Source organism: Amblyomma maculatum, chromosome 5, assembly GCF_055883805.1.
Source record: "Amblyomma maculatum isolate TAMU_Amacu chromosome 5, ASM5588380v1, whole genome shotgun sequence".
NCBI classification, from domain to species: domain Eukaryota; kingdom Metazoa; phylum Arthropoda; class Arachnida; order Ixodida; family Ixodidae; genus Amblyomma; species Amblyomma maculatum.
Genome location: NC_139348.1, coordinates 163,056,120 through 163,083,944, shown reverse-complemented (window position 1 = coordinate 163,083,944; position 27,825 = coordinate 163,056,120). Strand labels below are relative to the sequence as shown.

The 27,825-nt window shown below is 48.2% G+C and overlaps 1 protein-coding gene and 1 pseudogene across 1 annotated transcript in view; one reads left to right on the top strand and one right to left on the bottom strand.

The window, feature by feature from the left end:
* LOC146190179 (sodium-dependent glucose transporter 1A-like) overlaps positions 1-27,825 on the top strand; it is a 47,342-nt gene that overhangs the window by 16,288 nt on the left and 3,229 nt on the right. The window lies entirely within an intron of this gene.
* LOC146190180 (uncharacterized) lies at positions 613-27,825 on the bottom strand (annotated as a pseudogene).

Here is a 27,825-nt window from a genome sequence, read left to right as displayed (position 1 = left end):
TATTGGCATAAGCTGGTGGTTGTGCAGGCCTACGCGCCTACATGGTGGCCAGATAGTCGAAAGCTTCTACGAATATATAGAATCGGCAAAGGGAAAATTAAAAACGCAGAATACTGTACTGATGGGGGCTTCAATCCCAAAACAGGCAAAAAGCAGGCTGGTGACCATGTAGTAGATGACTATGGCATGGGCTCTAGGAACAGCTAGGTGGAGTTATTAGTTGAGTTCTTAGAGCGCAATAACCTAAAAATCATGAATACTATCTTAAAAAATGGAACAACAGAAAGTATACATGGAAAAGTCCTAACGGATAGACTAAAACCAAATTGTCTTCATATTGTGTCCTAACCCTACCATTGTGCTGGATGTAGAGGTAATTGGAAAGGTGCGATGCAGTTTCCACAGTATGGTAAAGTCTTAAATTAGCCTAGATGTGAAGAACGAAAAAAAAAAGGATTACTAATCAAGAAGTCTGTCAACGAGTTAGCGGAGAGGGGGAAGGTATAACAATTCGGGATCTCGCTACTGAAAAGATATTCGGCTTTAATCGAGGATGACGACCTTAGTGTGAAGCGATAAACGATGCCTTCGGAGATATCATTGCTGTGCGCGCTAGAAGTAGGCTGTAAGACATTTAGAGGGAGTAAATTATCTAAGCAGACAAAACATTTGATTATGAAATGTCACATATGAAAGCCTCGAACCCAACAAATAGACAGGATAGAACTGTTGGAGCTATCAAAGGTAATTGATAGATACAAAGTGCCTGACACAAAAGCGTGTCGCAAGAAAAAATTCTAGCATGCTCTAAAGAACGGCGGCAGCCTTAACGCGGTGAATGGAAACTAGGCATAGGCAACAACCAGACTTATGCGCTAAGGGACAAAGCGGGCAATGTCATCACTAATATGGACGAGAAAGTCAGTCACCTAGGAGTTCTATACTTCCCTATACAGTAGCCGAAGTTGTTAAGACAATAATGAGATCGGCAGTAGTAAGAGAGATCCGACGTTCCACCCCTAATGAAGGACGAGGTTAAGAAAGCTTTAGAAGCTATGAAAAGCGACAAATAAGCTGGGGAGGATCATGTAACTAAATATTTATTGAAGGGGGGGGGGGGGGGGTTATCGGGCTAGGAAAACTGGCTACCCTGTACACGCAACGCCTGGTGGAATCGACTGTGCCGAATCATGGACGAATGCACACATTAACTTAATTCAAAACAAAGGGGACGTAAAGGACTTGAAAAATATTACACCAATCAGCTTACTATCCGTTACGCATAAGGTATTTAAAAAGTAATCACTAATAGCACCAGGGAACCCTTAGGCTTCATAAAGCAAAGGATCAATCAGGTTTTCGGAAAAGATACTCTATTATCGGCAGTACTGAAAAGCAATGAGGCGTTCCACCATTAACGAAGGATGAAGCTTGAAAACTTTAGAAGCCATTAAAAGGCGGAAAGTAGCTGGGGAGGATCATGTAACTATAGTTTTGACAGAAGGGGGGGGTTTCGTGCTAAAGAAACTGAACTGGCCACCCTGTATACGCAATGCCTGGCGACATTGACGATACCGGAGTCGTGGAAGAAGAACGCTTCATATGAAAGGGGTCGCTAAGGATTAGAAAAATTACAGACTAATCAGGTTACTATCTATCACGTATGAGTTATTTACTAAACTAATCGCTAATAGAATCAGGGCAGGTTTGAGTTCGCTTAACTAAACGATCAAGCAGGTTTGCGGAAGGGGTACTCTACTATCGATCATATACATACCATAACCCAGGCGATAGAAAAACACCCGGTATATAACCCGTCTCTATATATAGCATCCACTAATTGCGGAAAACCGTTTTATTCGGTCGAAACTTCGCCATCCATGCTGGCATTGCGAAATCAGGGTGTAGATGCGCCGTATGTGAAAATACTGGAAAATATATATAGTGATTGCAAAGCAACCATAGTTCTGCGCAAAGTACAGTACGTAATGAAGTTCGCCCATATAAAAAGGTATTAGGCAAGCAGACACGATCTTCAAAATAATATTCACAGCTTGCTTAGAGTAAGTATTCAGAGGTTTGGAATAGGAGCAGTTAGGGGTAAGGGTTGATGGATAATACCTCAGTAATCCGCGATTCGGTGATGACACTGCCTTGCAAAGTAACTCAGGGGATGAACTGCAAAGGATGATTGATCACCTAGACAGGAAATTTAGCAAGGTAGGCTTGAAAATCAATATGCAGAAAACTAAGGTAATGTTCAACAATGTTCAACAGCCTCGGGAAGGAACAGTAGTTTACGTTAGGTAGCGAAGCACTGGAAGTAGTAGGCGAATATGTCTACTTAGGACAGGTATGCCGCAGATCCGGACCATGAAAGGAAAATAACAAGGAGGATAAGATTGGGATGGAGCGCATTTGGAAAGCACTCGCAGATTATGACTAGCAGCTTACCGGTATCGCTCAAGAGGAAAGCATACAACAGTTGCATCTTGCCTGTACCCACTTATGGAACTGTCGCCTTGTCGTGCAAGAACACGTCGCTGACGCCTTGCCCTCCAACCCCGTGCTGCTGCCTGTGATGGCACCTCTGACGTACGCTCAAGTAACGGGTAGGCCGCCACCCTCACCCACAGCTGGTCCCTACGTGCCCCTCCATGCGTTCCATTCACTGCCGCAGTCTGAGCCTTCGTTCCAAGACCACCCTCAAGATTCTGCCCACACCCAATGCACCCAGCGCCTTCCAGCTTCTCAGCCTGACATTCGATCCTATACCCCTACGATCTCTAGCCACGCTCGCAAACTACTCCACCCCGTCCTCACTTCGTATCACAAGATCGCTAAGCCTATGCTACTCGCTGATCACATTCTCCTCATCGCCGAACGCCTTCTCTGATGCTGCGACGTCCTACCGGCGCCATTAAGGGAAACTAACAGTAGCAGTTCCCGGGGCAAGAACTGCGCGTGTTTCGAATTCCTCAAGTCCTCCGTGTCGTCCCGCTAATGTTATGGAAGTGTATGTGGCGCCACAGTTCTCGCTCTCGTCGACACCGGTCCAGCCGCCTCTGTCATCAGTGAAGCGCTCTGCCGTCGACTTCGAAAGGTGACCATTCCGCTTTCCTACTTTTCGCTCCGCACCGCCTCATCACTGCACATTCCACCCTCAGCATCTTGCACAGCCCGTGTTCTAATTCAAGACGTTTTGTACCCCATCGAGTTTATTGTTCTGCTGAAATGCTCGCATGATATCATCCTCGAATACGATTTCCTATCGACTCATCAGGCCGTTATTGACTGCGCTCGTGCGGAAATTGCCTTCGCCCCCCTCTCTGACGCCCCTTTCTGTTACACATCTTCCCGGGCTACAAAACTTCTTGTCGCCCATGACATCGACATTCCTCCATTTTCAGCTGTCCTCGTACCACTCTCTTGTTAGTGTCTAACGACTTTGACTGCTATTTTCACACCTTCCGAAGCCGCCTCCCACCACCGATGCTTCCTTTTTCCGTTCGCAGTTCTCAAGATTCAAGACGCTGAGAGTGCAATTTACGCCTTGAACCCATATTTTTGCCCAGCAGTCCTGCTCCTTGGTGAATGCATTGGACGTTTTGAAGAACTTGATCCCGCTCATATAAACACTCTTGTTGACACCACCACTTCCTTCGATGTTATTCTATGCTCTTTCAATGTTGAGACCGCTTCGACGCTCTCTGACGATTTCCAACATGCCATTGACGCTGATCTTCTGCTTGCGCGACGTGATCAACTTGTCGCCCTCCTGAAGACCTTCACTTCTTCGTTCGACATTCATCAAACTGCCTTGGGCCGCACGTCTGTTGTAGAGCACACGATCGACACCGGTACAAACGCACCTTTGCGCCAGCGCCCCTATCGCGTGTCGGCTTCTGAGCGCCAAGTATTTGCTGACCACGTGGACGAAATGCTTCGCCGGGGTGTCATCCGGCCATCCCATAGTCCATGCACGTCTCCGGTTGTGTTGGTAACTGAGAAAGATGATTCCTTCCGGTTTTGTATCGACTGCCAGCTCAAGATCATGCGCATGGGCGTATATCCTCTGCCACGCATCGATGACGCACTGGACTGCCTGCAGGGAGCCGGGTTTTCTCCTCGTTAGATTTGCGAAATAGCTACTGGCAGTTACCAATAGATAACACTGACCGCCCCCAGACCACCTTCATCACACCGGATGATGACCGGATGTATTGTGAGTTCAATGTCATGCCCACTGGAGTTTGCAACGCCCCAGCCACTGTCGAACGCCTAATGGACAGTGTTCTTTGTGTCTTTGCTATCTTGATGACATCGTCGTCTTTTCTACTGACTTTCAATCTCACCTGTTCCGACTGAAGGACGTCCTGGCTTACCTCGCCTCCGCCGGCCGTCAGCTCAATTTGAAAAAGTGCCGCTTTGCTGCTCGACGACTAACAATTCTAGGTCATGTAGTTTCTAAGGACGGCATTCTTTCAGATCCCACCAAACTTCGTGCAGTTGCCGAATTTCCACACCCAGAATCAGTGAAGCAGCCCCGCAGCTTCATCGGCCTGTGCTCCTACTTTCGTCGCTTCGTCTTAAATTTCGGCTGTACCATTACCCCTCTCACCCAGCTACTCGCCGACAGCTCCGACCTATCCGCCTGGACGCCTGCTTGCGATGAGGCCTTCGACACTTTAAGCCGGTTTCTCCTCCCATCCTCAGCCACTTTGACCCGATTGCGCCAACTGAGACTCAAGCTGACGCCAGCGGCATTGGGCTAGGTGCCGTTCTCAATCAACTCAAACCTGTTTTCCGCGAGTATGTGGTGCCGTACGTCAGCCGGACCTTGACGAAAGCGGAGTCCAACTATTCCGTTACGAAAAGAGAATGACTGGTCATTATTTAGGAAATCGGAAAATTTCGCCTCTATGTGTATGGCCGACCGTTTTATCTGGTCCTTGATCACCACGCTTTATGCTGGCTGCATCTCTTAAGGACCCTTCCGGTCACCTTGCTCGCTGGGCCCTTCACCTCCAAGAGTATGACGCTCGTGTCATTTATCGCTCAGGCCTCGAGCATACTGACGCGGATTGTCTTTCGCGCTCGCCACTGCTTCGTTCTTCATCGTCTGATCACATCTGCGCCTACGATTTGTCTTCGCTCGCCACTGTCGACATGGCCACAGAACAGCGGCACGACCCGTGGATTCTACACTTCTGGACTTTCAAGTGCCTTTCCCGGTCCTTCGTCCATAACCCTCGTCCGCCAAGCCCACCATTTTTCCATCCGTGACAGCCTGCTCTATCACCGCAATTACTTCTCGATGGAAGAAAATGGCTTCTAGTCATCCCCCTTCATCTCCGCGTCGACATTTGCGCTGCTTTCCATGCTGATACTCAGTGTTCCCATGGTGGAGTGTTAAAAACCTACACGCGCTTGGATCCGCTCTTATATTGGCATGGAATGTACCGCCTTGTCCGCCATTCTGTGCGCTCTTGCCCGTCTTGCCAACGCCGAAACACTTCTATCAAGTCCCCTGCTTCGTTGCAGCCACTGCCTAGTCCTACCATGCGTTTGATCGCGTCGGCATAGATCTCTTTGGCCCTCTTCCTGCCACTTCCGTTGGCTACAGCTGGATTATTGTGGCAGTAGATCATCTGACCCGATACACTGAGACATCGCCGTTACCCTCTGCTTCCGCACGCGACGTCGCTGCCTTTATTCTGAAGAATCTAGTTCTTCGTCATGGTGTCCCTCGCGAACTGCTCAGCGACCGCGGACGCGTTTTCCTATCTCACACTCTTGAGGCCCTCCTGAAGGAGTGCCGTATCATACACCGCATCGCTACCTCTTACCACCCACATACTGGTTATGTACGTGAGCGCCGACCATTCCAATTGGGACCAGGTTCTCCCTTGCGTTACCTACGCATATAACACCGCGACACAGACCACTACTTGATTCTCTCCCTTCTTTCTCCTTTAAGGCGCGAGCCGCCTTGCACTATGGACACACTTCTTCCCTACCGCCCTGATGTTTCCGAATCAACGCCACTCTCCGACGCCGTCAAGTACGCAGAAGGATGCCGTCAGCTCGCCTGATCCCTTACAACAGAAAACCAGTGACAACAAAAACACCACCGTGCCACCGACGAGGTTTCGTCATATCTCCCAAACTCACTGGTGTGGCTCTGGGTGCCTTCCACAACCCCAGGCCTTTCAAAGAAGCTTCTTGCTCGGTACCATCACCCATACGCGGTCCTTCAAGAAACATCTCCTGTCAACTACGCAGTTGATCTCGTTACGCCCTCTGCGCACTTCAGTCGCCGTGGACGCGAAATAATATATGTGAACCGACTTCAAGTCCTACTACGATTCGTCTGTCCTTTCGGGCCCATGAGTCGCCAGGCTGGCTCCTTTTCTACCCGGCGGGAACCGTAGTGACCCAACCTTCGTCGTTATAGCCACTGGCGTAAAGAAAATTATAGGGTCACTGACCAAGTCAAAGTTTAATAAAAACGTTTAATAAAGTTAACAAAGTTTAATAAAATGTAATTATTAAACTTTAACTTGGTCAGTGACCCTATAATTTTCTTTATGTCACCACCTGACCAGACGATGTTTCGTCGAACTCTTGATTACAGCCACTGGCATGCATCACGTGCTGGCGCGCCCGAGGACGAAGAAGTTGGTCGCTGTCGTGGTTCGCTACGCCTGATGATGAAGAAGAAGTGCCACGAGCTGCGAGTGCGGACGTGAAGATATTATCCTGAGGTACACTGAAGGTGTTCGGTTCCTGGTGCTTTTTCGTGGTGAGGCCTTTCCACATTCGGGGGGGGGGGGGGGGGGGGGGGGGGTTGGTCAGGTTTCAGGCTAGCTTTATAGGATTTGGTAATGTAAAGGTTTCATTACTGTGCGCACAGGCATGTCTTTCACCTCCCCGGGAGAGGGCTCGGCAGATTGGTTCGCCAGCCTGCCGACTGAAAGCTTGCCTCTGGATTCATTTGCTAAAAATAGTGTCGATGTGATTCCTGTCGCACTCATACCAATAGGCGATGGAATGCTGAAAATGAACAATCCAAAAACTATTCAGCAGCAACTCAAGAGTCTGACGGATCACTATCTTGATATCTCTGAGGTGCGACCTTTCAGGAAACGAGGTATAGTTTGCAAATCTGCAAACATTGTGTGTCAGATCTGCTACGCTGCAGTCCTTTTACCTCGATTCCTGTCAAGGTCTTTATTCCTGAACAGTTGGCTTGCACTATAGGTATTGTGCGTGCAGTGGATCCTGCATCTACTGCTCAAAAAATTTTGGAGGAATTTCAGGACGCAGGAGCTGGTGTTCTTTCAGTGTATCGCTGCTCTCGCATGGTGGCCGGGGTGCGTGTTGCTACAGAGTCAAAACAACTTTTGCCGATCTCATGTGTCCATCTGAGTTGACAATTTGGCCAATTGCCTACCGCATTGACCCGCTACGTCCTCGCCCCCTTCAATGTGCTAACTGTTGGCGATTTGGACACAGTGGAAGAGCGTGTAAGTCTGCGACTAGATGCAGGGTGTGTGGGAAAGGACACTGTTCTGATAGCTGTACCACTGCAAAACCTAGCTGTTGCCTATGTAGTAACGAGCACTCGGCTGATGACGCCAGTTGTGAGAAACGTTCTCAGGAGCAGGCGTTACTAGAATTAATTCAAGAGAATCGTTGCTCTCGAGCAGATGCTTATGCCCTCCTTAATCGGAAAAGGCACACTTATGCCAACTGTGTGCGCCCTTCTACTCCAGACTTTGAGGCCACGTTGTCTACCGCAATTGTGACAACGGTTGAAAAAGCCCTTTTTGTCGTGGTTGACCGTATGCTTACCATCTTTACTGAAGCCTTGTCTGGCATTGTTGGTAGCCAGTCATCTTGCCCATCTCAACCTGTGCTGACTCCAGCATCTATTTCATCTCAAACCTGTGCTGAGAGTTTAAATGCAGCTTCTCCTCTAGTGCTGGCTCAAGTGCAGCCTATCGACAGTGTCCCTGTAAGCATTTCTCGCAAGGGTGTTTGCTCTAATTATGTTGAAATGGCATGCCCTACTCAGAAGCGCCGTGCTTCTACCTCACCTTTTAAGTCCTCCATTTCTCAAACCAAAACTAAAAAAGGGCCTTCCAAAGTTTTACCGCAATCCGATGTGTTAAAGAGGCTGTTGCGGCCTTAATTTTATGAAAGTAATCATGGCAGGTGCACAAGTGCTTCAGTGGAATTGTCGTTCTATTGTATCTTCACTTCCAGATTTATATCTTCTCCTTTCAACATATAAGCCAGACATAGTTCTCTTGCAAGAAACTTGGCTCTCCCCCGCAAAGTCATTTACCTTAAAGAAATTTCGTTTTTTCCGCGCCGATCGTGTAAACGGTAGGGCCGGTGTCGTATTGACTGTCGTGTGGCCCTGTCACAGTCGCTAACGTCTACTACTCCATAAGTGCACGTAGCACAGACTATTTTGACAGATTACTTACAAATTCTAATAGGGTCTTTATTGCAAGCGATTTTAACTGTCACCATACTCTTTGGGGTAACTACTCTGACTCATGTGGACAGCTGTTATGGACGTGGATGTCTGCAAATGCTGTGCGCTGCTGCAATTCTCGGGCTATAGCCTTCATGCGCGGAAATTCGCGATCTGTCATCGATTTATCCCTGGCAGCAAGTGGGATAGGTATAGGAGGATGGTCAACAGTAGACAGTGGTACATCCTAGTGACCACTTTCCAATAACATTTACCATGATGATGAGCCCAACACGAGATAGCACTTTTGACCGTAAACTAGTAAACAACGCCAAATATGCAGCTTCGCAACGCTCCTCCCTCACATCAAACCTTTGTTCATGTCGAACAGACAAAGCACAACAGGTATTTTCCTCAATTCGAATGCTACTGTAGATTCCCAGTTCACCGTGCGGTCTGCAGTAAACAATAAGTCGCCATCCCCATGGTGGAATGATGCTTGTGAGAAAGCTTTCCGCCGTAGGAAAGCAGCATGGAAGAGCCTTTCTTATAACCAAAGCCCAGTAAACTGGATAAACTACAAATTTTGTTCGGCGTCATTTAAAGGAGCCATAGCGCATGCAAAGGACGAGTACAACGAAAATTTAAATACTTATCTGTCAAACCCTAAGCACAGGAAGGCTTTGCGTCGTTTCATGGAACGAAATAGAAACTCACACAATTTCTCAGTCATTAAGTTCAGTAGTGTTGACTCCACAGGAGGCAAAGGATGAGTTGGAACAAATTGAACAAGGGCTAACATTACGTTTCCAGAAGCAGGGCAGAGTTCCCTTGCACGTTTCCTGCTCAGACTATGTTGAGGTTGAAAGATCAGAACTCCTATCTGTAATTTCTTCCATGGAAAACTCGGCTCCAGGTTGGGACGGGATTACGGTAGGTATGCTCAAAATTTTAGCAAATGAATTCACTCAGGATCTCCTGGATATGGTCAACGAATCATTAGAATCTACATGGCTGCCGCACGTCTGGAAAGTGGCGAAAATTATATTGCTCTTGAAAGGCCCTGGTAAAGGATTTCATGTTGAAAACATTCGGCCTATAGCTTTGACTTCGAGTCTAGTAAAATTAATAGAAAGAATTGTGCATGGCCGCCTCTCAAAGCATATTTCAGAGGTTAATGCTTTGAGTTCTGCCAGATTGGTTTCCGCAATGGATGCTCAATATGGTCTGCAAATGTAGATTTAGAAAGCAGGATTCGCCTTGCAATGTGCAACAAGGAGGTATCAGCGTTAGTGACGCTCGATATTGCTAAGTCCTACGACAGCATTGAACATTCCATTCTACTAAACAAGTTGTTATTATTACATCCTCCGTTCTACATTTATGCGTGGATCAGGGGATTTTTGAAAGGACGAGAATTATTTTGCACTGATGGCTCATTAATCTCAGATACCTATGCAGAGACAAGAGGGGTGCCCCAGGGCTCTGTGCTCTCACCACTCCTTTTTAATATATTAATGTGTGATATTCCGGTTCATCCTGATGTCACTCTATATGTATATGCAGATGAGATAGCATTCTTCGCCTCTGCAAAAAATATTCAGGACCTCTATCGTTCACTACAGGCTTACCTAAATGCACTTGAGGTCTGGTTGGAGAAAATTAAATTGTTTTTAAATGTGTGCAAAAGCAGTGTGCTAGTTTTTAAAACCAAAACCAACTTATATGTTTCGTTAAACTACCGCTTAGATGTTATACCTCAAGTGGAATCTGTGCGGTATTTAGGCATTACGTATGATGCTAGTATGGATTGGAGGCCTCACAACAAGTCTAATGTTCGGAAAGGTGAGCGTGCCCTTGGTAGGCTCATACGGATAAGTAATAGGAAATTTGGTATGCGTCGAGATACTTTTCTTCTTTTGTACAAAGCCTATGCGAGACCGATTTCGGAATTTGGCTGCATTCTTTTTTCTGGGTGTCCAAAATATAAGCTGCATCCTTTGCTGCTTTTAGAGAGACGGGCGTTGCGCCTCTGCATAGGGCTTCCACAGTCAGTCTCTACCACTGTTCTGTACTTCGAGGCCTGCATTCTGGACCTTAACTCCCGTTTCCGCCTTCTAACTGTTAGATCAATCTTGCGATCATTTGAGGCTACTCCCGGTGTGGCTATACCCATTTTTGTGTCCAACCCCGCCCTCTTTCTCACTCACCAGTGGCCAAGGGTCTGTATGACCCAGGTTATTTTCACACAGAGCATTTTAGCAAACATTGGTATGGACCTTGGTTCTATATGTCCTATTGGTTGCTCAACGTCCTTTGTGGATAAAAATTATGATTCTATATTTCCATCTAATGTGAAGCACTTACCTTGAAGTCTAATATCCAGTCTCCTATGTGATCACCTTGAAAAGTTCCCTGATCACACTGTAATTACCACTGATGCGTCTGTGACTGCGCAGAAAGCAGCGATTGCAATTTTTTCAGTCTCTTTCCTGGAGTTTTTCGGTGCGTGTCCCGGATTACACATCGATATTTTTAGCAGAGTCTATGGCAATTGGGCTAGCACTACTAAAAGTTCCCTGCAGTCAATCAAAAATAATTTTTCTATCAGACTCTCTTTCTGTTTTGTTGTCACTGGGGTCAGCATGGGATGCTCTTTTGAGCCGCTCACTAAAGTATTTCATACCGGGGTAGGTGAAAGAAATACGCTTCATCTGGGTCCGCGGTCACAGCGGTATTTTCCAGAACGAAGTGGCAGACTTCCTGGCTAAATCAGCTCTTGATGCATCTGTTTCATGTACCATCCCTAATATCACCATTTTTGGAATGTCCCGTTTTCAGCGTTATCAATACCTAGCCGCTTCATGCAATGATCCCTTGCTTTCTACAGCCGAATCAGCATCTCATATACTCATGGAAAGTTCGTTCATGTAAATCACGGCAGTATGAGGTAACGATGACTCTCATGAGATGCAGGATTCCTCGCCTAAATCTTTATGTAGATGCGGGATCAGCCCCACAAACCTTTGTGAGGCTTGCGGTGAGTTTGAAAATATTGATCACTTCCTTCTCGCTTGCCGAAGGTTTTCACATCAGAGGAGGGTGCATTTAGAAATTCCAATTGCACGCTTGGGATTTACGTTGTCGGTCCCGCTTCTACTCTCCTTCGGTGCGAGTGCGAAAGGATTTGCGTTGCCTCAAATTTGTCAGTACTTACATAACTACATCACAGCTACGGACAGATTTGCTTGCTAATTGTATTCCAAATTTACAAACTTTCAACTTTTTGCTTCGTATTTTTCCTTTCAATCAATTTTGTGATCTTAAATTTTATGTTTTTGTTTAGTTGACAATTACTTTAATGCACTAATTCAGTTTGTGTAGGACATTTGGCAGTCCACACTGAACCCTACTCAATCCCCCTTCTTGGGTATATGTGCCGTATATCAAGGCAGAAGAACAAGAAGATGCTCTGCTCACTGGATCAGCTGGATCCATCACAGGACATATTTTTATTTGACACGAAGCTCCGATCGGGGGTCCGATCGAACCGTCGAGTCAACTAAAAATGTTTCTTTAAATCAAGCCTATACTTCGCTGTATATTTTTTTCAGCGGCCAAGTACGTACACGTTAGTTACGTTCTCGCACCCTATATATATATGCATACATACATACATGTATTAGAACAAGTTCAAAAAAAGTCAGACTTTGTGAAGAAAAAGGCAGTGTATTGATACATTATATTCTCCTTCTTCAGTTCAGACTTTCTGAAGAAAGACGTTAAAGAACCCCAGGTGGTCGAAATTCCCGGAGTCCTCTACTACGGCGTCTCTCATAGCCTGAGTTGCTTTGGGACGTTAAACCCCACAAACCAAACCAAACCAAACCAGAATGTAATGTATCAATATCAACTCATTATTTGATATCAAATTGATCAATATATATATATATATATATATATATATATATATATATATATATATATATATATATATTGCCACCTAGCGTTGCCAGGTGGCGCATGACTGAGTGAAGGACGACGAAGTGTCGCTTGCGGGTTTTGCGTCTGTGCTGCTCACCGCTGTTGTATCGGAGCTAACCCCTTGCTATTCTTGATATCCTCAATCACCTTGTACGTGACATTCTGGTGGAGGTGCTGGGTAAGATCACCTATGCAAGAGTCTCCATCTGAAAGACGTCGCGCCAGCCCTGTGCCATTGGACACCCCCGTGCATCGCTCCAGTCGACGGCTCCAGGGACTGTCTCCGGAGTTTCAGCCATCACCCGTCGCCATGACATCTAGTGCTTCTGCTCAGCCGGTAACGGGCATCGCACCGGCCTGTAACTACACTTTGAAGGCCCCTCGGGTACCGAAGTCTTTCCATGGTGACCTCTTTGAGGACGTGGAGGACTGGTTCCCTCAGTTTGAACGTGTCGCTGCTTTTAACCAATGGGAAGATACTGCCAAACTAAGGAACGTCAGCCTTGAGGATGGCGCCCGGATCTGGTTCGAGAACCGAGAGCAAATGTTAACATCGTGGCGGGAATTCCGTCGTCAACTGCTCGAGGCCCACACTAGCGCGGATCGTCGCGAACATGCAGACCGTGCCATTCACTCCCGCATCCAGATGCCGAATGAGAGCGTCAAAGCGCACGTCGAGGACATGACGCGCCTCTTCAGGCGAGCCGATCCCGCCATGTACGAGGACAAAACGGTCAGGCACTTGATGCAGGGTTTGAAAGAGCAACTGTTCGCAGGCCTTGTGCGCAACCCACCGTCGACTGTAAACGGATTCCTTGCGGAGGCCGCCACAATGGAAAAGGGTGCTACAACAACGTGCCGCGGCTTATAACCGACCTCTCCATACTAGCACAACTGCGGAGTCATTTGCATCTTCCGAGCGGCATCCTGATGCTTTGCGTGAACTAATTCGCAGTGTCGTGCGCGAAGAACTGAGAAAGTTCTGGAACCCCCTGCAGCAATCTCCAGCTTCCGTTTCTGCTATAGTGCAGGAGGAGGTACGACAGGCGCTCAAGAGCCCTCTTTCGCCTATAGTTACGAGCCCGCCATTGTTGTCGGGGACCGGAAACCGTCCCACGTATGCAGACGTTCTGCAGAGTCAGGCTCCCCCTTCACCGCCACCCATTCCCGCGCCGCCTACTGTTCCACTGCCCTCGGTGCAACCGGTGCAGTACTTCGACGAACGTCCCCTGCCCCGACGCAAAGCCGACATTTGGCGCACGCCTGACCGCTGTCCACTCTGCTTCCACTGCGGTGAACCAGGCCGTCTCTACCGGGATTGTCCTTATCGACGCCTCGGTCTTCACGGCTTCCGCATCGACTCGCCTCCTCCCCGGTTTGGTCAACGACCCCGAGTTATTGAAGAGTACCTGGCGGAACAGCGTTCATCTCGTTCGCAGCGTCAGTCCCGCTCCCCTTCACCAAGGCGCTCATCGACGTCCACCCAAGGTTCCTCGCGAGAGGGGCAAGGCCGCTCGTCTAGCCCTGGTGGGGAAAACTGAAAACAGCGACCTTCGGGGGCGAGGCTGCTGGTAGTCGCTGCGTTGAAGACCTCCCGTCGTCGCCGCTTCGATCCGACCGCGAGCTGCTGGTACCGTCCCCTAGGGAAGCCAAAAGGGTTACTCTGGACATTCCTGTTATTTTAGACGGTCGTACTACAGTCAATGCATTAGTGGACACCGATGCGGATTATTCGATTTTGAGTGGTCGCATGGCGACTGTTTTGAGGAAGGTGCTCACTGCTTGGCCAGGTGTGTACCTTCGAACCGCCGGCGGTCATATAGTTACCCCAAAGGGGATGTGCCCGGCTCGTATTCAGATTAACAGATATACGTTCGTCGTTAGTTGCGTCGTTTTGAGTGACTGTTCCCGTGACCTTATCCTCGGCATTGACTTTCTGCGAGAATACGGAGCAGTTATCGACCTGCGAAATAGACGCGTCACATTTTCGATGGGACAATCTGCCGAACGAGATAGTAGCAGTCCTTGCAATGCCGCACTTCGCGTTTCCGCCGAGAGCGTCTCGCTGCCGCCGCGAAGCAGTGTTCTTGTGGAAGTTACCTGTGACGATTTCCGTGCCGGCGATGCTGTAGCGGAAGCGAACTATTCACTCCTGCTTGCTCAAGGCATCTGCGCTGCTCGAAGTTTATTGTCGCTTCACAATGGCCGGGCTGCACTCCTTGTCACAAATTTTTCTAATGAGCACCGGCACTTGTTTCCGGGAACTGCTATCGCTTTCGCTGACCCTGTTACGCACGATCCGGTCTGTTTTACATCCACGGCAGTCGAAACTAATGAGCCATCTCTTGACAACATCGACATTAACTGCCACTTGACGAAGGAGAAACGGCGGGCCTTAGAGCTACTGTTGCTGGACTTCAAGCACTATTTTGCTTCTTCCTCGAAGGTTCGTCAAACGCCCATCACACAACATCGCATCATTACTTATGAAGACGCTCGCCCTATACGACAGCAGCCTTATCGTGTGTCTACCAAAGAACGAGAAGTGATCCAGACGCAGGTTCAGGAGATGCTGGATGATGGTGTTGTGCAGCCTTCACAAAGTCCGTGGTCTTCACCAGTAGTCCTGGTCAAGAAGAAAGACGGCACTCTTCGATTTTGCGTCGACTATCGGAAATTGAATAATGTGACAAAGAAAGATGTATACCCGCTGCCGCGCATCGATGACTCACTGGACAGATTGCGACGTGCGAAGTATTTTTCATCTATTGATTTGAAAAGCGGCTATTGGCAAATCGAAGTAGACGAAAGAGACCGATAAAAAACCGCATTTGTCACTCCAGATGGTCTATATGAATTCAAAGTACTCCCATTTGGATTGTGCTCTGCCCCAGCTACATTCCAAAGGATGATGGACACCGTCCTAACTGGCCTCAAGTGGCAGATCTGTCTTGTGTACTTGGACGACGTAGTTGTATTTTCCGAAACATTTGACCAACACCTCGAACGCCTTCGAGCTGTACTGGAAGCGCTCCGTTCTGCTGATCTCACGCTGAAGCCCGAGAAATGCCAGTTCGGGTATACAGAACTCAAGTTCCTTGGCCATGTTGTGAGCGCTGATGGGTGCGCCCGGATCCCGATAAGATTGCTGCCGTCGCAAGGTTTCCCGTTCCAGCTAACAAGAGGGCTGTTCAGCGCTTTCTCGGCCTGTGCGCATATTATCGGCTGTTCATTGCGGACTTCTCTCAAATTGCGGAACCTCTAACGCGCCTCACAAGGAAGGAAACCTCCTTTGTGTGGAACTCTGAGCAGCAGACGGCCTTCTCTTTGCTTCGCGAGCGCCTTCAAACATCCCCTGTTCTGGCGCACTTCGATGAAGCAGCTGACACAGAGGTGAACACTGACGCCAGTAGTATCGGTCTTGGCGCGGTCCTTGTTCAGCATCAAGACGGGATTGAGCGAGTAATAGCCTATGCAAGCCGCACACTCTCTCGCGCCGAAACGAACTACTACACCTCGGAAAAGGAATGCCTGGCGGTCGTGTGGGCCACTATGAAGTTTCGCCCCTAGCTTTACGGCCGACCATTTAAAGTCGTCACGGACCATCATTGTCGGGACGACTTGCACGCTGGAGTTTACGACTTCAGGAATTTGACATAACTATTGTTTATAAGTCGGGCCGCCAACACGAAGACGCTGACGCGCTGTCACGAGCCCCCGTTGACACTGAAGGTGCTGCAGCCGATGGCGACAACGGCTTTCTAGGAGCTCTCAGTGCATCTGAGCTCAGGGATCGACAAAGAGCTGATCCAGACATCCTACCATTCATCGATTATCTGGAAGGGCGTGATACGACGCTCCCTCGACGCCTATCTCGGCACATTGGTTCATTCTGTATGCAGCAAGGCGTCTTGTATAAAAGAAACTCCCAAGGCCAAGAAAGAGCTTACCTTCTGGTAGTACCATGCGAGCTCCGTGCGGATATTCTACTTGCTTGCCACGACGAACCGACGTCTGGTCATTTGGGTTACTCAAGGACGCTTGCTCGAGTCCGCAACATGTATTACTGGCCAGGAATCTCCGCAACTGTGAAACGCTAAGAAGCTGTCGCGAATGCCAGCGCCATAAAACACCGCCCCTGAAGCCTGCCGGATTTCTCAAGCCCGTTAGAGCACCACGTATTCCGTTCGACCAAATCGGCATGGACCTCCTTGGCCCTTTCCCTTTGTCGCAGGCGGGAAGCAAATGGATAGTAGTGGCTACTGACTACCTGACCCGATACACTGAGACAAAGGCAATCCCTCATGCCACAGCTTCCGAAGTAGCCGAGTTTTTCATGCATAACATAGTCTTGCGGCATGGCGCCCCTTCGTATGTCATTACCGACAGGGGGACAGCTTTCACTTCGCAGCTCATCGACCACACATTCGAGTTGAGTTATACGACGCATGGCAAGACCACAGCGTACCATCCGAAAGGTTAAATAAGACGATTGCGGACATGTCAATGTACGTCGATGTGCAGCACAAGGCCTGGGACGAGGTGCTGCCGTACGTCACATTTGCGTATAATACAGCCCAACGAGAAACAACGCGCTTCACACCATTTCGACTTGTGTACGGGCGTGAAGTTCAGAGCATGCTCGATTCCATGCTCCCGTGCCCAGATGATGACCAGCTTCCCCCAGATGCCCAGCAGTATGCCATCCGCACTGAGGAAGCCCGCCAGCTTGCCCGTGTGCACATCGGGCGGCAGCAGACCTCTGACGCGCACCGCTACAACCTACGGCACCGCCAGGTTCACTACAAACCTGGGGACCAAGTCTGGGTGTGGACACCAGTTCGCCGTCCAGGCTTGTCAGAGAAACTCCTTTCCCGCTACTTCGGGCCGCACAAAGTGTTGCGTCGTGTGAGTGACCTCAGTTATGAAGTTATTCCAGACGGTGCCCCACTTTCAAAACGTCGAAAGCCCAGCTCGGACATTGTGCACATTGTGCGGCTGAAGCCGTACTACCAACGATAACGCACGGCCACCTCCTGTGACCACTCTCTTACTTTGTACACCGTTCTCACCGGCCGTCTCCACTTTTTTTCCATTTTTGTTTTCGGAAGGGGGAGTAATGCCATCTAGCGTTGTCAGGTGGCGCATGACTGAGTGAAGGACGACGAAGTGTCGCTTGCGGGTTTTGCGTCTGTGCGGCTCACCGCTGTTGTACCGGAGCTAACCCCTTGCTATTCTTGATATCCTCAATCACCTTGTACGTGACAATATATATAGCATTTAAAGGAGCGAACAGTCTACAAGTGCAAGGCAAACATTTTTTTTTAATGTTTATAATGTTGACATTTACAGAAATTTGTCCTATAGTGATTATTAGAATAAAGATCATTAAATGCAAAGCGGAAGAAAAAACAACGCGGCGATATTATGTATATATATATATATATATATATATATATATATATATATATATATATATATATATATATATATATATATATATATATATATATATATATATATACACTCACACACCATTGGCGCGTTGTTTTTCCTTCCGCTTTACATTTAATAGTCTTTATCCCTACAATCATCATTACACTAATTCTTGTCGATACCAACAAAACATAAAAATATATATATCAGTTCAGTTCAGTTCAGGCGTTCAGTCGTGTCCGACTCTTCGTGACCCTATGGACCATGTCACGCCACGCTCTCCGGTCTCTCACTATCTTCTTAACATCACATAGCTTCATCTGCAATGCCTCGAGAATGCCATCTAACCATCGCGTTCGCTGCCTACCCCTTCTCCGGCGACCCTCAACCTTTCCCAACATCAAATCTTTCTCCAGCGACTCCTCTCTTCTCATCAGATGACCAAAGTAGCTGAGCTTTAACTTTAGAATTTGACCCTCCAATGAGCAGTCAGGGTTTATGGTCGACAATATCGACTGATTTGATCTTCTGGCAGTCCAAGGAACTCTTAAGAGTCTTCGCCAGCACCACAATTCAAACGCGTCAATTCTTCGGCGGTCAGCCTTTTTCACAGTCCAACTCTCGCATCCACACATCACAACTGGAAAGACCATAGCACGGGTTATACGGATCTTGGTTGGCAGACTAATGTCTCTGCTCTTTACTAGGCGGTCAAGGCTAACCATTGCTCTCTTTCCCAGAAGCAGGCGTCTCCTAATTTCATGGCTGCAGTCTCCTTCCGAGGTAATCTTGGCGCCCAAGAACAGAAAATCTGTCACAGCTTCCACTTCTTGTCCATTGATGCTCCAGGACTTGATAGGGCAAGACGCCATGATCTTCGTCTTTTTAATGTTCAGTTTAAGCCCAAACTTCTCACTCTCTTCTTGTACGCGCATCAGAAGTCTCTTGAGTTCCACTTCACTTTCTGCCATTAAAGTGGTATCATCCGCATATCTAAGGTTGTTGATACGTTTTCCAGCAATCTTCACTCCAGCTGAAGACTCGTCCAGACCGGCCTTCCTCATGATGCACTCTGCATATAGGTTAAATAGGCAGGGCGACAGTATGCAGCCTTGCCTCACCCCTTTCTCAATCGGAAACCAATCAGTAAGACCATGCCCAGTTCTGACAGTGGCCTCTTGCCCTTCATAAAGGTTCCTGAGGAGACAGATGAGGTGAATTGGAACTCCCATCTCTTTGAGAGCTTGCCACAATCTGCTGTGATCTACGCAGTCAAACGCTTTCGCATAATCAATTAAGCAGAAGTAAATGGGTTTCTGGAACTCTCTTGCTTTTTCCATGATCCAGCGAAGGTTGGCCATTTGGTCTCTAGTTCCTCTGCCCTTGCGAAACCCAGCTTGCACGTCCGGAAGCTCCCGATCCACATACTGCTGCAGCCTACCTTGCAGGATTTTTAACATCACCTTGCTAGCATGCGAAATAAGCGCGATCGTGCGGTAGTTGGAACAATCTTTGGCACTGCCTTTCTTTGGAATGGGGATGTAAACTGACCTCCTCCAATCCTGTGGCCACTGCAGGGTTGTCCAAATCTTTTGACATAATGTATGCAGTGTGTTAACAGCGTCGTGGTTGAGGTTTTGAAGCAACTCAGCTGGAATACCATCAATTCCGCTAGCTTTGTTCTTAGCAAGGCTGGCTAAGGCCCATTCAACTTCACTCTTCAGGATGCCCGGCTCGAGATCAGTAATCACAACCGTCCTATGTTGGGTTTGCACATCCGGGTCCTTCTTGTACAGTTCTTCTGTGTATTCCTGCCACCTCTTCTTTATCTCTGAGGCTTCAGTGAGGTCCTTGCCTCGTTTGTCCTTTATCACGCCCAGCTTAGCACAGAAGCTTCCTTTGATATCTTTGATTGTCTTATACAGAGCTCTTGTGTTCCTTAATTGGCTGTTGTCCTCAACTGCTTGACACTGTATGTTCAGGAAGGCATTCTTATCTCTCCTTGCTATTTTCTGAAAATCTGCATTGAGAACCTTGTATCTTTCTCTTTCCCCATACCTTTTGCCATCCTCCTTTCCTCAGCTATTTGCAAAGCCTCTTCAGATAACCAGTTTGCTTTTTTGCATTTCTTTTGCTTTGGAACTACCTTAGTAGCAACTTCTTGTATTATATCACGAACATCAGTCCACATCTCTTCGGGCTTTTTGTCTTCTAGATCTAATTCTTGAAATCGATTCCTCACTTCCACAGCATATTCTAATGGAATCTGATCTAAATCATACCTGAAAGGCCTTCTAGTTTTCTGCGTTTTCCTCAATCGAAGCTTAATTTTGGCAACAAGAAGCTGATGATCGGTGCCACAATCGGCCCCAGGCCTTGTTTTTACTGCTTGTATAGCGCTTCTCCATCTCTGCCGGCAAATAATATAATCGATCTGATTCCTGTGCAGACCGTCCGGTGAAATCCATGTGTACAGGCGCCTCTTGTGCTGTTGAAAATGAGTATTCGCTATGGTCAGGTTGTTTTCTTGACATAACTCTACTAGCCTCTGCCCAGCTTCATTTGGCTCACCAAGACCGAACTTGCCTGTAATTCCAGATATTTCTTCACTCCCGACCTTAGCATTCCAGTCTCCTATGAGAAAAACGACGTCTGATGATGGGGTGCGGTCTAAAAGGCATTGTAGGTCCGCATAAAATCTCTCAACGTCAGCTTCTTCAGCAGCAGTGGTCGGTGCATAGACTTGGATAACTGTTATGTTGAAAGGGTGACCTTGGATCCGAAGTGAAATCATTCGGTCGTTTTAGGGGTTGTACCCTAGCACTGCTTTGCCCATTCTTCTGTTTACTATGAGAGCGACCCCATTCCTTCTCTTGGATTCGTGCCCACAATAAAAGACATAATGGTCGCCGGAGTTAAATTCTCCCATTCCGGTCCACTTGAGCTCGCTGATACCCAAGATATCAATGTTCAATCTGTCCATTTCTCGCTTGACGATATCCAGTTTACCTTGCGCCATAGATCTTACATTCCATGTTGCTATGTGATATATCTCCTTGCAACATCGGACTTTCCGGTCGCTTCCCGACACATCCACAACTGAGCGTCCTTTTGGCTTTAGCCCAGCCGCTTCATTCGTCCTGGAGCTACTAGGAATCGCCCTTTGTTCATCCCCAGTAACATGTGGGACGCCTTCCAACCTGGGGGGCTCATCTTCCGGCGCCATATCGGTAATGGTATTGTGACTGGCCATAGGGTTTGCTTGGCAGGAAATACGGGAGTGGGTTGCCAGTACCTTCTCCAGTGAATCACATTTTGTCAGATCTCTCTGCCGTGACCTGTCTATCTTGGGTGGCCCTACACAGCAGAGCTCACGACTACATCGAGTTTCGCAAGCCCCTCCGCCACGACAAGGCAGTGATCCATGAAGGGGAAATATATATATATATATATATATATATATATATATATATATATGTAAAGCGGAAGGAAAAACAACGCGAGTGTATATATATATATATATATATATATATATATATATATATATATATATATATATATATATATATATATACACTTACACACCATTGGCGCGTTGTTTTTCCTTCCGCTTTACATTTAATAGTCTTTATCCCTACAATCATCATTACACTAATTCTTGTCAATACCAACAAAACATATATATATATGAAGAAAAGAAGCCAACAGTCGGCGAGGCCAAGGAAAGCGTTGGGGATGGTTCTTTATGCCTTTATTTTTTGTAATGTTTACTTGGGTAATCGCAGAAATTAGTTATGTAATCTCTTTAGGGGAAAGATAATTAAACACAAAGTAGAAGAAAAAACAGCGTGCCAATTTTTTCTTCTACTTTTTTCTTCTTTTTTTCTTCTACTTTGTGTTTAATTATCTTCCCCTAAAGAGATTACATAACTAATTTCTGCGATTACCCAAGTAAACATTACAAAAAATAAAGGCATAAAGTACCATCCCCAACGCTCTCCTTGGCCTCGCCTACTGTTGGCTTCTTTCCTTCATGTATTATAACGAGCACCCTCATTTCCCCTTAATTGATCTGTATATATATATTGTCACGTCTCGACAGGACGCCAAGGAGGGTCTAAGATAAGGTTTTAATAGTCGACTGGAACGAGTCTTGCGCTCAAGCTTCCTTTTTCTTTCAGGCTCGCGCTTTTTTTCCCAGTCGTCATCTTTTGCGTCCTCTTCTATGCGGCATTTGCCCCCCTCCTTAGGAAGCATAGTCCCGATGAGAACAAAGGGAAGTAGGAGGTTAAGGTCAGACTGAGTGGTATGGCTTCATACGCACGACGTGGACGACGTCTGCTTGGTGCTGGCGTCGCTTTGACGTCGACATCCCGTCTGGCACCACCTCATAAGTGACGTCGATTAAACGTCGCTGAACAACATAGGGTCCAAAATATCGCCGCAATAGTTTTTTGGAAAGTCCACGGCGGCGAATAAGTGTCCAGATCCACACTTTGTCGCCAGGGTCGTACATTACATGTCGGTGCCTATGATTGTAGCGTCGTGCATCATGCTCCTGCTGATTTTTGATCCGCACACGCGCTAGTTGGCGAGCTTCCTCTGCACGCTGAGCGAATTCCTCGGCGTCCTGATCGAGATCATCGGTGTCGGCATTCGGGAGCAACATTGCATCCAGCATAGTTGTTACTGGTCGCCCGGGAAGGAGGCTGAATGGTATCATGCGAGTGGTTTCTTGGCGTGCCGTATTGTAGGCGAACGTGACGTAGGGAAGTATCTCGTCCCAATTCTTATGGTTCACGTCGACATACATGCAAAGTATGTCTGCGAGGGTCTTATTGAGGCGTTCCGTCAACCCATTGGTTTGAGAGTGATAGGCTGTAGTTTTACGGTGACTGGTACCACTGAGGTGAAGAACGGTCTCCAAAAGTTCGGCCGTAAATGCAGTTCCTCGGTCAGTTATAATAAATGGCGGAGCGCCATGCCTTGGTCTCCGCGTAGCGGGTCAGATAATCGGTGGCGACAATTATCCATTTATTCCCGGCTGTAGAGGTCCGAAATGGTCCCAGGAGGTCCATGCCAATTTGCTTAAAAGGTGTCGTTGGCACTTGAAGAGGGTGGAGTAGGCCGGCTGGTTTTACAGGGGGTGATTTACGGCGCTGGCAGTCTATGCACGTACGTACATTATAGTGTTTCACTGTCGCCGGCAGTTTTGGCCAGTAGTATCCGTGCTGTACTCTAGCCAACGTGCGGGTGTAGCCTAGGTGACCGGCGGTTGGCTCGTCTTGGCACGCTTGCAAAACTTCACTGCGGAGAGCCGATGGGACGACGAGTAGATGACTGTTTCCCCCAGGACGGAAGTTCTTCTTGTAAAGTACGTTGTTGCGAATAAAGAATGAAGAGATTACTCGGGCGAAAATCTTAGTCACGACCGTGGTTCGCTTCTCCAAGAAATGAATGAGAGGGAGCAATTCCTGGTCCTCTCGCTGCTGTTGGGAAAGCGTTGCGTCATCTATGACACCTAAAAACGCAGTGTCTTTATCAGTCATAGTGGACGGTTCCACCGGCGCTCGCGAAAGGCAATCTGCATCCGTGTGCTCCTTTCCAGATTTGTATATAACTGCCATGTCGAATTCTTGTGATCGAAGACTCCAACGCGCGAGTCTCCCTGAAGGGTCCTTTAAGTTCGTCAGCCAACAGAGAGTGATGGTCGCTGACTACTTGAAAGGGGCGAGCGTACAAATAAGGGCGGAACTTCATAACCGCCCATACCACCGTAAGGCATTCTTTTTCGGTTGCCGAGTAGTTCGCTTCTGCTTTAGATAGGGTCCTGCTGGCGTAAGCAATTACTTTTTCCACACCATCCTAGCGCTGCACCAACACAGCACCTAAGCCCACGTTGCTGGCATCCGTATGAAGCAGTGTAGGGGCGTCGTCATCAAAGTGCGCCAGGACAGGTGGTGTCTGTAGACGCCTCCGCAGCTCATTGAAAGCTTGTTGCTCTTCTCCACCCCAGCGAAAGACAGCGTTGTCACGCGTCAGTGAAGTTAATGGGCAGGCAATTCGTGAGAAGCCAGCAATAAACCGACGGTAATAGGCGCAAAGACCCAGGAAGCGCCGCAATGTCTTTTTGTCCGTAGGTGTTGGGAACTTGGCGACTGCGGAGAGCTTCTCAGGATCAGGCCGGACACCTTCTTGGCTAACGACGTGACCTAAGAACTGCAGCTCCTCGTAACCGAAGTGGCACTTCTCGGGTTTTAGTGTGAGGCCCGCAGATCTTATCGCCTGAAATACAGCTAGCAAACGGAGTAGATGCTCTTCAAATGTGGCCGAAAACACGATCACGTCGTCAAGATACACCAGGCATGTTTGCCACTTAAGTCCCGAAAGCACAGTGCCCATCAGCCTCTTAAATGTTGCTGGCGCCGAGCATAAACCGAACGGAAGGACCTTATACTCATACAATTCGTCGGGAGTGACGAATGTTGTCTTCTCCCAATGCCTCTCATCTACTTCGATTTGCCAGTATTCACTTTTCAAGTCCATCGATGAGAAGTAACGTGCATTTCGTAGGCGATCAAGGGAATCGTCGATGCAAGGGAGAGGGTACACGTCTTTGTTGGTCACTTGTTTGAGCTTGCGATAGTCCATGCAAAATCTTAAGCTGCCGTCCTTCTTTTTAACAAGTACCACGGGGGAAGCCCAGGGACTCTGTGACGGCTTGATAACGTCGTCTCCAAGCATTTCGGCCACCTGGCGCTGAATGGCTTCACGTTCTTTCGGAGCCACACGGTACGGATTTTGTCGAATCGGGCGAATCGAGTCATCCGTGATAATCCGATGCTTTGTCAAAGGCGTTTGGCCGATCCGCGATTCTGAAGCAAAACAGTCTCGAAATTGATCTATGAGATCTAAAAGGCGGTCCATTTCTGAAGAAGACAAATTTGGGCTCACATCGACGATGGTTACGGGTGCCTTGCACATTGATCCTTCCTGTTGCAGTGAGAAGCAGTGCTGCGCATTTGGAAGCTTGCTGTCGAAAAGCCCACAGTTGTGCTTTTCGGATATTGCTGACGCTCATCGCCGAAGTTTGTCAGCAGCACTTCGGTATGCCCATTGGTCAAGTTGACCAGCCCTCGAGCTATAGAAACACCTCGGCTGAGTACCAGGGTAACCGCCCGTTCGGCGACGCCATCGCCTGTATGCGCCACGTCGCATTTCACTTCAACAAAAAAGCATGATCGCGGAGGTAATGCCACCGTCTCATTGGTGACGCGTAAGGGCAATAGTGGTACTTGCGTATAACCAAGGTCTCCATGGTTATTGGTGAAGGCAACGACGCTGTCACGAATGCTGATTACAGCCCCATGAAAACACAGAAAGTCCATGCCCAAGATGAGGTCTTTGCAGCAGTCAGGGAGAATAACGAAGCTGCCAACAAAAACCGCTTTTCCTATTCCTATCCAGGCAGTGTATTTCCCTGTCGGTGCCCGTAGCTGACCCCCAGCACTTCTTATTACTGGCCCAGTCCATTCTGTTTTTACTTTGCGCAGTGTGTCGGCCAGTTTCTGGCTAATAATTGAAAAATCCGCCCCGGTATCCACCAGAGCATGTGCCTCCAGCCCATCAATGGAAACGGCGAGGCCAGCGCTAACAAAGTCATCTGGGTTGCTCGTTTCTTTCGGCATTTGCGGCGGAAGTGCGGCAAGGTTGGCGCTGTCAGCTTCGTCGTCATGGCTGATCATCTGGTGCGGCATTTTCGGCGGTAACGTAGGCGGCATTTTCGGCGGTATTGCGGCAATGTCAATGTTAATGGCGGCGTCAGAAGCACGGGTTGTCGGCAATTGCGGCGGTGGTGAGGGTTTTAACACTTTTCGATTGGTTGCAACCATCCCTCGCGAGGTTGCGGCTGTTAGTTTCCCAGGCCAGGGCTAGGAGACCGCCGTCCGCTAACGTCAGCAGTGCTGCGACGCATCGGCGAATAATAACGTTGTGGCGATGGGGAGGAGCGGCGGCGGAAACCCGGGGATTCGATTTCCCTGCTGACCGGAGGGTCGTCCGCGATTTGGACAGAGTCAGCGTCGAAGCGGCGGCGAGGAGAAGCAGGCGGAAAGGCCTGCCCCTCTTCGCGGTAGCGGCAGTACCGATATACATGGCCAGGTTGTCCGCAGTAAAAACAGTGTGGTCGGCTGTCATAACTACGCCACCTGTCAGTTCGGCGCAGTTCAAAGCGCCTGGAAGGCGCCCACTGAGGCCCCTGGAAAAACCGCGTCTCCTGACGGCTCGGTGAGCTCGGTGGGGCATGGTCAGGAGGTGGGCGACGAAGGACCGCGGCAGAGCTCTCGGGATGCGGCTCGTGGTAAGGTGCAGGAATATCCGCCGTGTAGCTGACCGGTTGGGGAGCTTGGTATGGTTCGGAAAGGACCTCCGCGTTGTTGACTGGACGAGACTCGTTGCATGGTGCAGACGGTGATAAGGCGCACCGAATTTCATTTCTCACAGCTTCCATGAGGTCCCCTGACGACTGAGCCTTCGCAGCCGTAATTCGCTGCAACTCCTCAAGGACAATTTCTCTAATGATGTCTCGAAGTGTGGTCTTATCTGTTGCAGTCAGCGCCGCCGTAGTCGTCGCGGCACAGTTTACAAGTCGGTTGTACTGGCGGCACCGGTCTTGGAGGGCTCGCTCTATAGCCGTAGCGTCCCTAATGAACTCACGGTTTTGGGTGGGTTGCGTGCCAAACCGGCAAACACCTGTTCTTTAACACCGTGCATGAGATGCCGTAGCTTTCGTGGCTCACTCATATCAGGGTCGGCACGGCGAAAAAGGCTTGCCATGTCTTCCGCAAACATAGCCACGCTCTCATTCGGCTTCTGAATGCGCACTTCAAGCAGGCGTAGCGCATTGTCTCGTCGATCACTTCTTGCAAATGTGTCTACCAGCTGGCGGCGGAAGTCATTCCATGTGGATAAGCTGGCCTCGTGGTTTTCAAACCACGTTCTCGCATTGTCCTGAAGGGCGAAATAAACATTGGAAAGCTTCTAGTCTGCGCTGCATTGATTTATCTTGGCCACTCGCTCAAACTGGTCAAGCCAGTCCTCCACATCTTCAAACGCTTCCCGGCGAAAGCACTCTGGCACCTTGGTGTTCTGAAGAGTCACCGGCGTAGGGTTGGGATGTGCCATGGCTTGGGAGACCTGATGAACTTGGGCGTTTGAAGAGTCGTTTGACAGATAGCTGAACTCCGGGGTTAGGCCTAAAAGGCGGCGACTAGCGCGATGCACCGGCGTGTCGATGTCTGGGATCCGCTGTGGACTGCCGGAAGGAGTCATGCATACCCAGCACCTCCACCAGTGTTACGTCTCGATAGGACGCCAAGGAGGGCCTAAGATAAGAAGGTTTTAATAGTCGACTGGAACGAGTCTTGCGCTCAAGCTTCCTCTTTCTTCTTTCAGGCTCGCGCTTTTGTTCCCAGTCGTCATCTTTTGCGTCCTCTTCTATGCGGCAATATGTATATATATATATATATATATATATATATATATATATATATATATATATATATATATATATATATATATATATATATATCGGTTGGTAGATTAAGAGCCAGCCAATTTCAGGCTGGTAGAGGGGTTTTTTAACATATTGTTCGCATACCATCGAATCGCCATTGAAATGAAAGGGGAAGGAACGAGCAGAGAGAGCTGTTTCAGCAAATCCAGAATTTAGTTTCAAATACTGATATATACTCAGCGGTTGGTGTTTACAAGAATCATAAGTAAACTTCTTTTGGGGAAGCTTAACTGCCCATTAGTCGAAGCAATTTCTTGTAAAACAGAAGTGAGAGTTTGTTTCCTCTGCTCGGAAGTGGTTGTCTTGTCATATTTCAGGAATTCAGACGTACTTTCTGTCGCAT